Raw genomic sequence first — 14,362 nt, 5'->3', positions numbered from 1 at the left:
AAACCCAGTTGCTGGAAATAGGAAATATGATAACTGGGGAATCCCTGGGTGGCGCAGTGATTTGGCGCCTGCCTTTGGCGCAGGGCTCGATCCTGGAGACCCGGGATCGAATCCCACATCGGGCTCCCGGTGCATGGAGCCTGCTTCTCTCTCTGCCTGTGTCTCTGCCTCTCTCTCTCTCTCTCTCTCAATCTGTGTGTGACTATCGTAAATAAATAAAAAATTAAAAAAAAAGGAAATATGATAACTGAATTGAAAACTTAATGATGCAATTTACAGCAGACTGGACACGTCAGAAAAATTATGGAACTGGAATATAGATCAGAATTATCCAGGACGTAACTTAGAGGCAAAAAGGTGGAAAATATAAAAGACATTGTAAGAGATACAGAGGATAGAGTAAGAATGTCTTGATTGGAATTCCAAAAGAGGAGTGAGAAATGGGGCATTTAAAGACATCGTGGCTAATATTTTCTAGAACCAGTAAAAGATATCAAACCGGGACACAGGAATCCTGGTAAATCCTAATTAGGATAAAAATAAATCCAAAGGTCTTAGTGCATGGTATATTTTCTAGGGAACCACTACAGGAACAAAAATAGAGGATGTCACATCCAAATCAGTTAAAGAAAGAGATAAAATGTTAAAAAAACAAGAATCTGTCCAAAATAAGGCAAGAGAGAAAAGAACCTGAACGGGTAACAAATGGAGAGCACAAAATTAGATGCTAGATTTAAACTGAGATAGGTAGTAATTAAAGGTAAGTCTAAGTGATTACATAGGTATTATCCTAGCCTAAGGCACCATCAGCTCTTGCCTGGAATAATTTCCTGACTAGTCTTTCTGCCTCAATTCTTGCTTTTCTCTATGGACTTCCTATATAATAATAGGAGTCGTCTTTTAAAAAATATAAATCAGCTCTTTCCACCATCTTTTCATGCCACTATAATGGTGCCCATGAATGTCCTGGCATATTCTCTCAAGAGCATTAATAATGCCAAAGGAGGCAAACACTGGATTCTTATTAGGCCATGCTCCAAAGTCATTGTCCAGTTTCTAATTGTGATGATGAAACATGGTTACATGGGTGAATTTGAAATCTCTGATGATGACAGAGCTGGGAAAATTGTTGTGAGCCCCATGGGTGTGTTAAACAAGTGTGGAGTGGTCAGCCCCAGATTTGACATGCAACTCAAAGATCTAGAAAAATGGCAGAATAGGGCAGCCCCAGTGGCTCAGTGATTTGATGCTGCCTGCAGCCCGGGGTGTGATCCTGGAGACACGTCAGGCTCCCTGTATGGAGCCTGTGTCTCTGCCTCTCTCTCTCTCTCTCTCTCTGTCTCTCTCTCTGTCTCTATGAATAAATAAATAAAATCTTAAAAAAAAAAAAAAAAAAGAAAAATGGCAGAATAATCTGCTCCCATCCCACCAGTGTGGTTTCATTGTACTAAGCTGGCATCATGGACCACAAAGAAGCAATACAAAAACACACACTTGAGAAAAATCTCTGGATTTTTTTCCCAGGGATATAATACATACATGCAAATAAAATGCCTTAATAGATGAAATACACACACACACACACATAAATCATATCACAATAGTCTCCTGTTTAAAACATTCCAACAACTTCCTAGTTAAACTCCATGAAAAGGGCCAAAAGGCTTTATGTAATGTGGCCCATTCGTGTCTCTGTGATTGTATATCCTGCTATTTTTTCCATCTAGCCCAGGGCCCTTATGCCTTATACTTGCTGTATCATCTCCCTGGATCACCAGGAACAGTCAGAATTCTTAGTTCTAAACAAAACAAAACAACATAAGACAAGAGCTTAGTTCTAAAAACTGGAAACCACCTGTAATTAATTTAGTGGAAAAAGGAATTGTCACAGAAGAAACCTCTATCACTACTGTCATTGAATCTGCTTTCACTTTTGCCTTAATGGATTCTATATATTTCTTTTTTGTGCATTTTCTTCTAAGTTGAAATCTAGTATGGATGCTGCTTTTTTGGGAGGAGGTCATAAGACTGTATCCCAGTTGCATGGGTGGCTGGGAAAGCAAATACTTAGCTTCACTAATAGGTAGTGGTTCTGGCTTCATTTAGGATTCATCAGCAGGGGACTTTTCCTGGGCGTATGAAGAGGCTCTGATGCTAAGCAGCCAAAAGAGTGACCTGTCCTTCATGATGCTTTTCTCTGGAATCCTTCCTTGCTTTGGTTCCTCTCTTAATTCATGTTCCTACTCATATATCCTTTCCTCAAAGAGGCCTTTCCTTAGACTTTTGTCTAAAATAGCAGTTCTTCATCTCTCATAGCATTTACCTTACCAGCACTATTATTGGATTGATTGATTGATTGATTGATTGATTGTTAGACTCCCCCCAGGAACATAAGCTCTCTGATGATAGGGACTTATCCTGGTTCATCTTTCTGTTGGCACATCTGTGCTCAGTAAACATTTGTTTAATGAATGAAGGGGAAACATAGATTATGGTATAAATTCCTGAGAAAATTTTAAAGGAAGCAGTGTAGAGGAATTAGCTCATTTAAGGAAGGCTTATTGGAGAGGAGAAATTTTTGAAATAGGCTTTGATTGAAATGTCAGATTTGGAGATAAAGTATGTAGCCATCTCAACTGGGCAGATAGCATGAGGGCAGAAAGCATTGGGTCTGGAATAATGTGAGTGCCTATCAAATAAGGAAGAATTGTTTAGAATCTGATGGCTGTCGGGGCCCTTTATGAGGTGGGAATTGAGAAAATTGGACGAAGTGAAGGTGTGAGCTTGGAACAGTTGATAGAGGGCCTTGAACTGTAAGGTGGTCTTTTGACTTAGTTGCTGGAGAGTAAAAGCTCACTAGTTCATTTTTTTTTAATTAAAAATAAACTATGGTTTAGTTTACACATAGTACTCTGCAGGTGTAAAACAGAATGAGGTAAATCTCTATGTAAAATTTTCCAGGGTATATATTAAGTGGGGAAAAAAAAGCAAAGTGCAGAACAGTATATGCAGTACGCTCTGGTATAAGAAGTGCAAGTGTGGGAGTAAGAATACATACACTAATTTGTTTCTTTTGCAAAAAGAAAAGCTGAAAAGACAAATCAGAAACTAATAAAATGGTTACCTTGTGGTGGGGAGAGAGGATGAGTGGGGAAAGAGTGAAACAGGAATGGAAGTGAGATTTCTGAGTTTACTTAGTTTTGACTTTTGAATTATGTAAATATTTTACACATTCAAAAATTACAATTAAAGTAAAAAATTTTTAAATTGAGAACAAACTTGAATAAGTGAACCTGTGTGTATATCAAAATAGTTACTTAAATACATGGAGAAAAAAACATAATTTCAAGTGACTTTTGAGCTCGATATCAAATGGCATATATGCTAAGGACAAAAAGAACTGCAAAGAAATCTTAAACTTCACTCATTTTATTGTCTTGTAATATTGGTGTTTTTGTTTGGATACCATTTGATAATCAATTTTTTTATGACAATTTTTTTGCTTGTATGTTAGAAATCAATAGAAATACAAGTATAAAATCAAAGAGGCTAAGCAAAAAGAATGTTTATGGTGAACTTGAATTGTAGGTGTCAGTATGAATTCAGGATTTAATATATAAATACACATATATATTTCTTAATTCCATCCAAATATATATTTCTTTCTTAGCTGCGTCCACTGAAAGGACCTAGAGATAGTGTGCTACTTTGGTAGGTATATTACCCCAATTCTGATCTTCAGATAATTCTATTTAGAATCCAGGGCTCCTTGAAGGAATAAATGATTCCAAGACTGGGTCAGGGGACATACCTAGGTGAACCTGGAACATCTTGTGCCGGAAGCAAGAAAGTTTTCAAAGAACCAACAAAAGCCTAGCTGAAGAGGCTCTTGTTGGCCACAATTGGGACAATTTCAACATAAAAAAGAATAAATGTAATTTGAAACAATATATAACAGTAAAAAACCCAGACAAACGGAGATGGTGGTTACACCTGTCCTTTACTCTGAAAACTGATAATTTAACATTTGAACTGCTGTTTTAGTAGAAATGTATTACAGTTGATGAGGAATTCCAGATATTAAATATAGAAAGGATTATAGAATTAGAAAGTCACAATTTGTTACGTCCTTTTATGAAATACTTGACTTGGGCCAGGATCATTAATAGCTGCTACAATTGTTAGGCAAAAGGTTCATTGGGAATTGGATATTTGCATGGTGCCAAAGTAACACTCCACAGAGTACTAGTTGGTCTCAAAACAATAAAACTTTACAGTGGAAGATTCAGACTATTACCAGCCTAGTTATTAATCTTAGTATCACTGAAAATGAACCAAAAAGTATGTGTTTCCTGATGTGATTCAGTATCAAGTATTGTGTATCAAATGAAGCTTTTTGTACCAAATTTAAAATCGAATTTAGTCAAACTTTTCAGACTTTCAGTTTATTGATTTTATTTTATTTTTTAAAAAGGTTTTATTTATTAGAGAGAGAGAGCCTGCACACACACAAGCAAGGGGAGGGGCAGAGGGAGAGAGAGAAGCAGATTCTTTGCTGAGCAAGGAGCCGGATGTGAGTCTCGATCCCAGGACCCTGGGATCATGACCTGAGCGGAAGGCAGATGCTTAACTGCTTCAGCCACCCAGGTATCCCTAACTTTTACTTTATAAGAAATACAGGAGATGAGAGAAATTAAATACTGCCTTGGATGAAGCAGTCAAAAAATACAGAATGTGAGATACAGATGAACTGGCCATTTGATGTCATAGGAGAGGAAAACAAGGGTGGGGTGGGGGTGGAAGGGAAACTGTCCTAGAATATAATTAATCTAGAGATATAACAACCAAATGCAGCATGTGCCAGCTGTAAAGTACATTTTTTTTAGAAAGGAGTAGGATGAAGCAAGATGGCCAAATTTTAATTTAGAAATATGGGTGATGGGCATATGGGTGTGTGTGTTTGTGTATACACATATATTCATTTATATGCATACATTCACTTTTCTATTTTAAAAGATTTTATAATAAAACTTAAAAATATTTTTCTGTTGATGGACGCTTAGGTTGTTTATAGTTTCTTTTTTTCTATTACAAATAATGTTTCTGTAAATGTTCCTATACATGTTTCCTCTCTGTGTGTGCGTGTTAAGGAGATATAGCAGCTTCCTAGTTGTGGAATCCCTGTATCAGAGGGTAGGCATACCTTCAACTCTACTAGGTATTGATAAATTGTTCTTTGAATGGTCATATTGATGAAGATTTTAGACAAAGGAATTATGAGATGTATGTCTTCTGTACTAGGTGATGAATTCTTTGAGGGTAGGTACTCATATAGAAATGTTTGAGTTGAATGAAATTGTATTTTAGTGGGATTGCCTGGCACTAGGATGGAGAAATTAGAGTTAGGTCAGCTAAAAGGCTAATGTGATGTTTAAGGTATGAGGCAATGAATGTGTAAGACTGGAGGTAGTGCAGAGTAAAGGAAGAATATGAGAAAGCTTGGAGAGAAAGGAACAAAGTGTATATGTTCTTATTGTTGGGTAGGATATTGATGATTCACTGTTGTGGCTTATGACACCTAGTACTTTGTTGGCTTCATTTTATAGTAAGTAGGTAAGTTATGCTTCTATATTAATTCAAAACCATCTACCAGCCTAGTTCTAGTAGAGTTCTCGCCTTGTCTTCATCTTCTGCTTGTATTCTTTTTAAGCCTCAGTTTCTTCTTGGGATAAATCTATGTGATTTAAAAGAGACTAGTAGTTGAACGGGGTAAAGGGGCAGTGGGTTGCAAAGATGAGAAAAATGTATGAGGTAGTATGGGTAGAATTTATGGGTAGCTTCATCCACAAATGAGTTTGTGATGCTTTCCAAGGACAAAAGATACTTAAAGTTTTTAAAGGGAAAGTCTATCCAGTGTTGTAACAGGGATAATTTATCAGATGCAGTTTTTCTGAGAGAATGTCTTATATCTTATTTTCAAATGTTGCAACTTTTTATAAATTCTAAAGTTGCTGCCTTCAAGAAGTTTTGATTAATGGTTCTAGAATAGCTCTGCCCAACAGAAATATAACGTGAGCCACATATTTGAAGTTTTATAGTAGCTACATTAAAAAAAGGTAGGTGAAATTAATTTTAATAATATATTTTATTTAATCCCGTATGTCCAAAATGTTACCATTTTAACATGTAATTAGTGTAAAAGTTATTAATGAGATATTTTACATTCTTTTTGGGTACTGGTGTGTACAACTTGAAACATAGCTCCATTTGGACTAGCTGCATTGCAGTGCTTAGTAGCATTATGGCTAGTGGCTGCTGTATTGGTCAGCTCAATTCTAGAACATATTCAGTTGAAACCTTTGAATTCAGTTTGGTACTGATTTGCCCCCTGGTCATTGAGGGTGGCCATGAGCTTATCTTGCTTCATAGACCTGTTGCTTGTTATTAGATAAATACTGGCTTCCTTTCCACATTTTTTATACTAATGTGGCAGGTGCAAGAGTGATTTTGAGGGTCCCAGACAAAGCTATTACCTGGATTTACTGATTATGTTCACAGTTTTCCCTTTTGTCTCAGAAAACATGAAACTGACCTCAGATTTCTTTTGGGATCAGATCTGTCAATTTGAGTTGCTGCCAATAAAAAGAATATTCAGGCGAGTTCTAATCTCATTCATTTGTAAGGACTTTACTTACAAAAAGGCTGACAGGAATTCAGAGAGCATTTTATTAAATGTGATATTTCCTAGAATTTGTGAAGTTGTCAGCTTAATTTGCATTTAAAAAGTCAAATGTTATGTGACTCCTGGTTATCCCAGTACTTCTGGAGTTTCTTCTGTGTGTCTAATGTTTATTCAGTGAATGTTTGTTGAGCAATTTATCAGGCACCATAGTTCAGGCACAGTGATAACATATAGCCAAGTAAACAGGCACATTTAGTGTGGTCTGATAAATGCCATGATAGAAAGAAACTTAAGATGCTAGAAGAATACACAGGAAGGATACTTTATTTAATTTGGAGGAGATTAGGGAAGGCTTCTTTGAGTAGATAGAAATAAATATGGCAGGAGTGGGCATGGAGAGGAAAACATTCTTCCTGGCAGAGGGAATGTTCTCTACAGATGCCCAAAGGTGAGAAAAGGAGCTGAGTACAGCATGTTGTCTGGAGCATAGTGTTCAGTGTGAGAGGTGATGAGTGGTATAAATGGGAAGATGCCAACAGATGGCCAGATGTGAAAGGCCTTGAATCTTATGCATCTGAGTTAATTGATGAGGGGCATAATTTCTGTTTAAGAATGACAAATTTGGTAGCAGAATGGGGAATAAATTGGAGAAAGGCAACACTGAGACATAGACACTAGTTTAGAAGTGCTCCAGGAGAGAAAGGATGGAGCCATGAGCAAAAGTGTGTGTTAGAGGAGAAAAGACTGTCAACATTCATTCATGTATTTATTTACTTACTTACTTATTTATTTATAAGATTTTATTTATTCACGAGAGGGAGTGGGCAGAGGTTGAAGTAGGTTCCCCATAGAGCAGGGAGCTTGACACCGGGTTCCATCCCAGGACCTCAGGATCACAACCTGAGCCGAAGACGGACCTTAACTGACTAAGCCACCCAGGTACCCCTATTTATTTATTTATTTTTGAGAGAGAGTGAGCAAGCCATCACACAAGCAGAGGGGGAAGAGCAGAGGGAGAGGGAGAAGCAGACTCTCTACTTAGCCGGGAGCTTGATGTGGGGCTTGATCCCAGGACCCTGGGATCATGACCTGAGCTAAAGGCAGATGCTTAACTGACTCAGCCACCTGGGCACGCCCAGCATACATGTATTGAAGGCCTACTCTCCATCACTGGAAAGAAGTAGGATTTAAGAGACATTTAGGAGGTAAAAGTGATAGGTCTTGATGACTGATTGGAATTGAGGCAGTTGGAAAAAGGGGTCCAGGATTATTCCAAAGTTTCTGATCTATGGAACAAGCCACTACTTGGATAATTTGACTTTTGAAGTGCTTTGGCATGCATCTTTTGGTGGAGGTATCTGTCCAGTTGAATATTAGGGTCTAGTGCTTGGAGGGAGGCTTGGACTGAAGATAGATTTGTAAGTCATTAAGTAATCATGACTAAGAAAGAAAAACCTGCTAGAAGAGAGAATGTAGGGAAAGAAAAAGAGGGCTGAAAAATGAAACACGGAGGGACTGCCAAATATTTAAGGGGAAGAAAAAAGGGACCCAACTGAAAGACATATAAGCTACCATCCTTGCCTCCAAGCATTTTATAATTTAAGTAAGACACATAAACATGAATTATTTGGTGACCAGTGCAAATTGGAGTCTAACTGGGTGCCAAGTTCATTGTACCACGTCCTGTGTTTTATGTGAAGTGAAATTTGGTGTTTAGAGATATTGGTTAGTGTTTAGGCCAAGGAGTAGCATAGGTAGTGCATGCTATTCATTAGTAGTGCCTGCATTCAGTGGGGATATCTAGCTACTAGGAGAACTCAGACGATGGGGATATATAGCGTAGTGATTGTGAGTATGGACTCTGGAGCCAGACAGCCTTGGTTCAAATCTCTACTAGCGGTATGACCTTGGGCAGTGTAACTTCTGTACCTCAGTTTTCTCAACAATATGATGAATTCCTGCTTGACTGGTGTTGAGATCAAATTAGTATGTGTAAATTCTTAGACTGTGTCTGGCACAATCTTATTCTTTGTGGTCTCTCTACATACATATATACATACATACATACATACATATACACAGATTTGGCTATGTTATACCCACTATATCTGTTTTATAGTATTATATAAGTCTTAGGAATTGCCATCATTTAGTAATTGATGAGTCAAATGAGGGCTCATGTTTTGGACAGGGTAGGTAGGCACCAGAGAAGGAAAGGTTTCCCAGAGTAGGAATGTTCCCTCTATGAAAATTAATGTGAACACACATGGTTTTAAGTATACTTTCACTGGTAAAGTGGGTGAAAAAAATGTTATGAAATCCTCTCCCCCTAATTCCCAGTTGGAGGCAAAGAATGCCCTTTTAATAGAAGGCTTTAAAGATTTTAAAACAGTTGTGTGTGGTGCTCTCCCTGTATGATGGTGGGATTTCCTCAGGTCACGGTTTCTTAAGTTATTCTGGAAGGAAGTATTTCCTCATCTTTGTGAGAATGAGTTCACGGGATCCTTGGCCTTGACTTTGGGAAGGTCTAGATCTGGAATCAAGATTCTGGCTTTGGGGATTGGGAACCTTGTGGAAAAGCAGTCATTATTGTATACTGATTGTGGGAGTGTCAATTGGTATAATCTTTTGTGTGTCTGTCACAATTAAAATGTGATTTTAAAAATCTAGCAGTTAATACTTCTTAGAATAATTTTCATAAAAATGCTAACCCAAGTGTATGGATATGTTGTAGACTATTTGTAAAGATAAAAAAATGAAAACAGGATTAAATAATTAATGTATTCATACTGCATATATTTGTTTCCTGTTTCTTTTCTTTTTTTAAATATTTTATTTATTTATTCATGAGAAACATGGATTGTGAGAGGCAGAGACAGAGGCAGAGGGAGAAACAGGCTCCATGCAGGGAGCCCGATGTGGGACTCGATCCCGGGTCTCCAGGGTCATGCCCTGGGCCGAAGGTAGCGCTAAACCTCTGAGCCACCCGAGCTGCCCTCCTGTTTCTATAATATAATGGTTTCCTATTTGTTGTAACAAAGTGCCACAAATTTAGTGCCTTAAAATAATACAGATTTATTATTTTACAGTTATAGAGGTCAGAAAACTTAAAGTTAAGATTTTTAGCAGGGTTGTGTTCTTTCTGGAGGTTCCAGGGGAAAATCTGTTTCCTTTCCTTTTCTAGTTTTTCAAGACTGCCTGCATTTCTTGGCTGGTGTAGCATTCTCCTTGCCCCCACCCCAGCTTCAGATCTTTCTCTCTCTCTCCTCTCTGATCTCTACTTTCTTCTCTCTGACCCTGACACTCCTACATCCCTCTTATGAGGATCCTTGTGATTACATTAGGCACATCTAGATAATCCAGGATCTTCCTATTTCAAGATCCTTAATTTAATCGCACCTGGAAAGCCTTTTTTTAAAAAAAATCACGTAAGCTAATATTCACAGATTCTGGGAATTAAGATCTAGACATCTTTGGAGGGGGTCATTATTCAGCTTACCACAGTTCGTAATACTATGTAGCCAGTAAAAAGTATGTTTTTATCTGTGTGCACTTAGAAAAATGTTACTGATAAAACAAGATATTACTGATTCCCTGTTAAGGGAAAGGAAGCAACTTGCAAAACCATTATAGTATGATCCCTTGTGTTTTTTTATTTGTTTGAAAAGAAGCATTGTGCCTATGTGTGTTACTGTAGGCATAGAAAAGATGTAGAAGGCTACACACTAAACATTTAAATAGTAGTTATTTCTGGGGAATAAGACCACTGGGAAGTGTGGGGATGACTTTGAATGATACATTTTTATATACAGTGAACATGTATTTGTTTATTGTAATTTTATTTTTATGAAAGTATATATTTGCAAAGTTGAAAAGTAAAATATATAAGGTTTATGGTATAAGAAACAACAACCCTAAAGTCTAAAGTCCCTTGTGTTATTCCTTCCCACCCTAGAACCTTCTTTCCCAGAAGCATCCATTCTTTTTGCTGCTTTTCCCCCTAGAACTTCCATATTGCTAAATAACAAGCTTATGCTATTTATTGATTTTTTTTCCCTATTTTAGATATCTTTGACTTTCTTCTAATGAAGATGGAACTTTGGCTATCTTAAACCAAACTACCTCTAAGCATATTTTTCCTTACTCTTCCTCCTTTCCTCTCCTCCCCTCTCGTTCCCCTTCCTTCCCCCTTCCTCTTTTTCTCCTCCCCTCCTCTTTTTTCCTCCCCTCCTCCTCCCCTTCTCCTCCCTGTCTTCTACCTTTCTCCCCTCCTCCTCCCCCTTCTTCATGTATTTATCTATTTTAGAGAGAAGGAGAGTGCACCCACATGAGCCAGGAGGTGGAAGGGCAGAGGAAGAGAATCCCCAAGCAGACTCCCCACTGAGTGGGGAGCCCAACACAGGGGCCCGATCCCACCACCCCATGAGATCACAACCTGAGCTGAAACCAAGAGTTTGCTCCCCAACCTGCTGAGCCACCCAGGCGCCTCTCACTCTTCATCTTCCTGATAGAAGTATACCAAAAGTTTTGCTTGGATTAGTATTTAGTGGTTATTATTGCAATCTTGGAACTACTATTCTTCACTAACCCATGCCATATATATATTGGGATTACATTTTCTTTCTTGTGTTGGTTTCTTTCTTCACTCTGAAAAAGATACTGTGTCATTTTTTTCTTTTGCTTACTTTTCTTGTATTCATCATTAACCCATGTCAAATTCTTTTCTGGAAACCTCATTCTTTTCCTGGGAATCTTACCAGCCTATCTTTTCCATGGAGACCTCCTTCTGGAGCCTCTGTCCTGTGGCTTCAATCTGGATTTGCTTTCCAGGTCTCTGGTACAGCACATTTTGGGGTTTCCTTTGCCATCACCTTGGGGAATCCTTTTCCACTCTATATATGTTGGATCCCTTATTTCCCAAACAAGCCCTTGATTCTTGTTTTTGATTTACTACTGCTCTTGGAGGAGTACATCTTCTTGTAGTTTTCTGAAATAAGGGTCTATGGGAGATGATTTTTCTTAGATATTTTATGTTTGAAAGTGTCATTTTGTTTTAAGTTCAAAAAATAAAAAACCCACTAGACAAAATGGAAATGGGAGAAAATTCCAAATTACCAGAGTTCATATGATTATTTTTTCTTCGAAGGAATTACACAGAGAGACTTGAAGGGCATGCTCTTTTTTATCCCTGCAGATTCCCAATGTTCTCTTAATTTAGAACACAAGAGTTTAGAATATGGGTCTTGGGGCACTTGGGTGGTCAGCGGTTGAACATCTGTCTTTGGCTAAGGTCGTGATCCTGGGGTCCTGGGATTGAGTCCTGTGTTCCTGCAGGGAGCCTGCTTCTCCCTCTGCCTATGCCTCTGCCTTTCTCTGTGTCTCTCAATGAATGAACGAATGCATGAATGAATAAGTAAATAAAATCTTAAAAAAAATATGGATCTTATCTTTGACTGAAACTAGTGCTGTTTGGTAAGTCCTTTTACTTTTTGTTTGTCTCCTTTGCAAAATGGAGACCATAACTGTTGTGGTAAGGCTGTTTAGATTACATGAGACAACATAGATAAACATTTAGGAAGATGCCAGGTACTACTTTTATTATTGAAGTTATTTTATTTTATTATTTTATTTTATTTTATTTTATTTTTCCTTAAAAAAAAAAAAAAGATTTGTTTATTTGAGAGAAAAAGAGAGAGCAAGAGCAGAGAGAGAGGGAGAAGCCGAAGCAGAGCAGGGAGCCTGCTGACATGGGGCTTGATCTCAGGACTGTGGGATCATGACCTGAGCAGAATGTAGCCGCTTAACCAACAAAGCCACCCAGGTGCCCATATTTTCTTTCTTTCTTTCTTTTTTTTTTTTTTTAAGATTTTATTTATTTATTCATGAGAGACATACAGAGAGAGAGAGGCAGAGACACAGGCAGAGGGAGAAGCAGGCTCCATGCAGGGAGCCTGATGCGGGACTCGATCCCAGGACTCCAGGATCACGCCCCGAGCCGAAGGCAGGTGCCAAACCGCTGAGCCACCCAGGGATCCCAAGGCGCCCATATTTACTTATGAGAATGTAGGAAACTAAATTCTTATGCCCAAGAATATTTTCGTATGTACAGTTATACACATGGTTATAATATGCTTAATTTTATTTATTTATTTAAAAACAATTATTCATGAAGACTTTTTTTTAAGATTCTTATTTATTCATGAAATACACACACACACACACACACACAGAGAGAGAGAGGGAGAGAGAGAGAGAGAGAGTCAGAGACACAGGCAGAGGGAGAAGCAGGCTCCATACAGGGAGCCTGACGTGGGACTTGATCCAGGGTCTCCAGGATCAGGCCCTGGGCTGAAGGTGGTGCTAAACCGCAGAGCCACCTGGGCTGCCCCAATATGCTTAATTTTAGAGTCACAGTTTACATGCTTTTACTACTAAAAGAAACTTTATCTAATTTCTTACATTAAAAACATCTTTTATCTGTAATCTAGTTTTGATGAAAAGCTTTTTAATAATAAGTTTTTGTGTTTTTTTCACATATTTAACTAGTATTCTTTACAGCATTCTAGTTGTCTGCTTTATAGATCTGTTGAAGGATATGAAATGTTCACATTTTTTTTTTACTGAAATGACATTACTCAGATGCAACAAATTTCTATTAAAACGACTAATAAAAGTTTATTTTTAATTACATGAGTAATACATACTCATTATAGAACACTTATGAAATAGAGGATAAAGGGAAAAACCTATAATTTTCATTATTATGGTATATTGTATATTACTTCTGAGTACTTTTCTATGCACTTTTTACATAGTTAAGATCATGGTGTGTATTCATTTTAGAGGCTTGATTAATACTTTTGAATAATATAATCCTAAATGATTATAGTACTGTGTTATCTTTTAGACATCATACTGGAATATTTACAGGTAAAATGAGATGATGTCTGATATTTCCTCCAAAACATGTATGGATAAGAAATGGGCTGGCCATAAATTGATAATATTGAAGCTAGTTGGTGGCTATGTGGAAGTTCATTATACTGTTGTGCCTATTCTTGTATTTGCTCAAAATTTTCCATATAAAAAAGTAAAAAAATAAATAAAAGCTTGTAGTATTCCATTATGATATATCTTAATTTCTTTAATTATTACTTGTATTAGGGCATTTCAGTTTTTACCTAGTTTAAATAATATTACTTTTAATAATGTTTCAGTGACTTATTATGAGTGGGATTATTAGGTCAGTATGATCATTTTAAAGGCTTTTGATGCATACATAGTACTAAATTCCTTGGTGAAAACCTTCAGTAGAAGAATTTTATTTGATTTGTAATTGTTCTCATTGAGCATAGGAGTGATATTGCAAGTTTACACTGAAGTTTTTAATGAGACAATCAAGATTTATTATTAAATATATTGGAATAGGATTATATTTTCTAACTTTTTATTCATACTCTTTTAGGAATGTTAGTGTCAATTCATATGGAACTAGTACTTTATAGTTTTATAGAGAGGTTATGTTCAGTAGATGTTATAATCCTCAAAACAACTCTATGAACTATGAATTATAGAAATTCAAAACAAAATAGACTTTAAGCTTTAAAATGCAATTATAGGGACGCCTGTGTGGCTCAGTTAGTTAGATGTCTTCCTTTGGCTCAGGTCATAGTCCCAGGT

At 37.2% G+C, this 14,362-nt stretch overlaps 1 protein-coding gene across 9 annotated transcripts in view; it reads left to right on the top strand.

Moving 5' to 3' along the window:
- Positions 1-14,362, top strand: part of GABPB1 (GA binding protein transcription factor subunit beta 1) — a 64,510-nt gene that overhangs the window by 16,847 nt on the left and 33,301 nt on the right. The gene's annotated exons all lie outside the window — the stretch shown is intronic.

This window comes from Canis lupus, chromosome 32, assembly GCF_048164855.1.
Source record: "Canis lupus baileyi chromosome 32, mCanLup2.hap1, whole genome shotgun sequence".
Lineage (NCBI taxonomy): Eukaryota > Metazoa > Chordata > Mammalia > Carnivora > Canidae > Canis > Canis lupus.
Note: the sequence above shows the minus strand (reverse complement) of the source record. Positions and strands in the feature narration are given on the sequence as shown.